Below are 2,911 nucleotides of genomic sequence, written 5' to 3'. Positions count from 1 at the left end.
TGGCTATAGGGTGTGTGCGCTTGCCAGAAAGACAGAGAGAGACAGGAGGATAGAAAATGAGAAATCACCCACTGGGGGGATGGCCATGCTGCAATTCCTTCTCTTCCATTCTCCTCTCAGGATCTTGGGCACGCATACACATGCACCCAGTGTGAGTTTAAGTCACCTGGACCAGGTCTAGGACTTGAACCATGGTCGACTACATGGGAGTCCAGCAACATAGTCATTACGTCAACTGCTGGTCCAGATCCTTTGGAACTTTTTTTTTGGAGAGGTTTTTGCTATAGGGCGCGTGCACACGCCAGACAGACAGAGAGACAGAAAGCAAGAAACCACCCCCTGGGGGAGATGGCCACGCCGCAATCCCTTCTCCTCCATTCTCTTCTTGGGATCTTGGGCACTCATGCACACGCACCTGGCGTGAGTTTAAGCCACCGGGTCCGGGACTCGAACCATGGTCGACTACGTGGGAGTCCAGTGACATAGCCATTATGCTAACTTCTGGCCCCTTCAGATCCTTTGGAACTTTTGCAGGACTCCGGAAGTGCAGGCTACGCTTGCAGGATTGCTATAAATGCACATTGAAAAATCCCTATGGTAGTAGAACGCACACCAGCCATTTGCTAGAAGAGGGAGGAAGAGAGTCTTACTAAGCAAAGCAAAGGTTTGAGAACCCAGAGAGATGGGAGAGGAAGTAGAGAGGCCCAGAACATGGCGTCCATGCACTGATATGGGTCACAGAGTCTGAATACCAAGAATTCCTTGGAATTTCAGATACTTGGAGTTTCTCTCCTGACAGGCGTTGGAAATACGAGTTTCTTCACCCTTGGGTGTCTGCCAACCCTGTACCCCAACAGTAGCACTATCCTTATGGATTATGATACACCCAGCCCAGCGTGATCTTAAGGAAAGGAAGAGATGTCTAATGGGGGTAAGGGGCTCTTTGAAAGTAAGGAGCTCTCATCTCCTCCTTTACATTAGGTCTTTTATTATTTTTTTCTTAAATAATTATTTTATTTAACTTTATTTACTTGTTTATTTCTTTTTATTTGACCAGAAAAGGACACAGAGAGATAGAGAGAGAAAGTGGGAAGTCAAACCACCAAGTCGAGGACTTGAACCATGATAGGCCATATGGGAGTCCAGCGACTCCAACCATCATGCCACCTCCTGGCCCCTATATTAGGTCTTTTAAACAGCCACTCCAGGTACAGAATTACTCGTCATCTGTGCCTGTATGATTATACACAGATGTTTCTCAGAGAAAAATGCTTGTTGCCTCCCTGTGAGATTTCAGACAATTTGGTCTCTGGTCACCAACAGAGTGACCTTTTTCTCCCTCCTTTGAAATGATGGTTTCTTAAGGGCAGGAGAGTGACATTGCAGTAAAATACAACACTCCGAGAGGCTGACCCACATGGGAAGGTCTTGGGTTTGTGTCTAGAGACCTCCTTGAGTACGCTGGGAATGTGCTTGCCTATAATCCAGGCTGACTGGGGCTGGGAGTGGATCATGGTATCAAGACTCTATTGGGGTGCTATCTCTCTGTCTCCCTTGCTCATGACAGAAATAAACAAGTTTAAAACAAATTTAGAAATGATGGGTTCCCTTGAGTCACAGCGAATCCTATTAGTACCAGTAATCATCTGATTATACTCTCTTCTTCTCTCTGTCCTTCACTCTTTTCTTTTACTTGTGTTGACAAAGAACCTAGGAATAATCCTTTTTCAAAAAATTGTGTTTGGGGCCAGCAGGTGGCATGGTGGTTAAGGCACTGGACTCTCACATAGCCGACTGCTCTTTAAGTCCCAGACCTAGAGGCTTGCTTTCTCATCTTACCTCTCTTCTATCTCTGTTTCTCCCTGGTGAATTAAAAATGATAATAAATAAAATTAAATAAATAATTCTTTAGAAAATTATATTTAACGCTTAGTGTGGTCAGCAAAGTTCACTGCATATTTTTCCCACACTCATTTTTTTTTTAAGAGAGATTTTGTGCCCTAGGGCACATGAATTTGCCAGAAAGACAGAGAGACAGAAAGCAAGAAATCATCCACCCTTCCCCCCGGGGGGGAATGGCCATGCCTCGATCCCTTCTCCTCCATTCTCCTCTTGGGATCTTGGGCATGCACGCACATATGCCTGGCATAAGTTTTAAGCCTCTGAGACCAAGACTAGAACCATGGTTGACTATGTTGGAGTCCAGTGACATAACCATTATGCCATCTGCAGGTCCCCTAACACTCACTTTAAATGTAGGAATTTCACATTTTGGTCTTCCTTGTATTACTGTGTCATGGATTTAGCTGCCCAATAGAACCTCTGCCATGATAGAAATGCTATCTGTGTTGTTTGAAACAGGGGCCATTAGCCCCATGGGACACTTGAGCACTTCGAATGTGATTAGCGTGATTCATTAGCCACATTTTCACTTCCATTTAAGTGTAGATAGTCACATGTGGCTAGTGGGTGCAGAATTCTCTTTCTTTTTTCTCTTTTCTTTTTAAAACTATGGAATGCTTCATGAATTTGCATGTCATCCTTGCACAGGGGCCATGCTAATCTTCTCTGTATCATTCCAATTTTAGTATTTGTGCTGCTGAAGAGAGCACTAAATATAGTCGATCTTTTTTTTTTAATTTTTAACATTTATTTATCTATCTACTTATTTCTTGTGATTTTCAAGCCACCAAGTCTGGGACTTGAACTGTGGCCAGTCATGTGGGAATCTAGCGCCTCAAGCACCATGCCACTTGCTGGCCCTGTGGCCATAGTATTGACAGTGTAGTTGTGCAGCATGGATGTAGCACCAAAGCTTTACTCCCCCAAATCCCAGGTCAGGGTTTTTTTGGCTTAGGTGATTCAGGCACACTCCTTCATCCCTTTCTGGGCTCCTTGACACAAGAGGAAG

At 44.5% G+C, this 2,911-nt stretch overlaps 1 non-coding gene across 1 annotated transcript; it reads right to left on the bottom strand.

Annotated features, from left to right (window-relative positions):
* Positions 1–2,505: 2,505 nt before the first annotated feature.
* On the bottom strand, positions 2,506–2,612 carry LOC114009044 (U6 spliceosomal RNA). Its single transcript, XR_003550518.1, has one exon. It is a non-coding gene; the product is annotated as a U6 spliceosomal RNA (small nuclear RNA).
* Between the last annotated feature and the right edge of the window lie 299 nt (positions 2,613–2,911).

Source organism: Tupaia chinensis, unplaced genomic scaffold, assembly GCF_000334495.1.
Source record: "Tupaia chinensis unplaced genomic scaffold, TupChi_1.0 Scaffold000443_1, whole genome shotgun sequence".
NCBI classification, from domain to species: domain Eukaryota; kingdom Metazoa; phylum Chordata; class Mammalia; order Scandentia; family Tupaiidae; genus Tupaia; species Tupaia belangeri.
The sequence above is the reverse complement of the archived record's forward strand: the minus strand, read 5'-3'. Positions and strand labels throughout refer to the sequence as shown.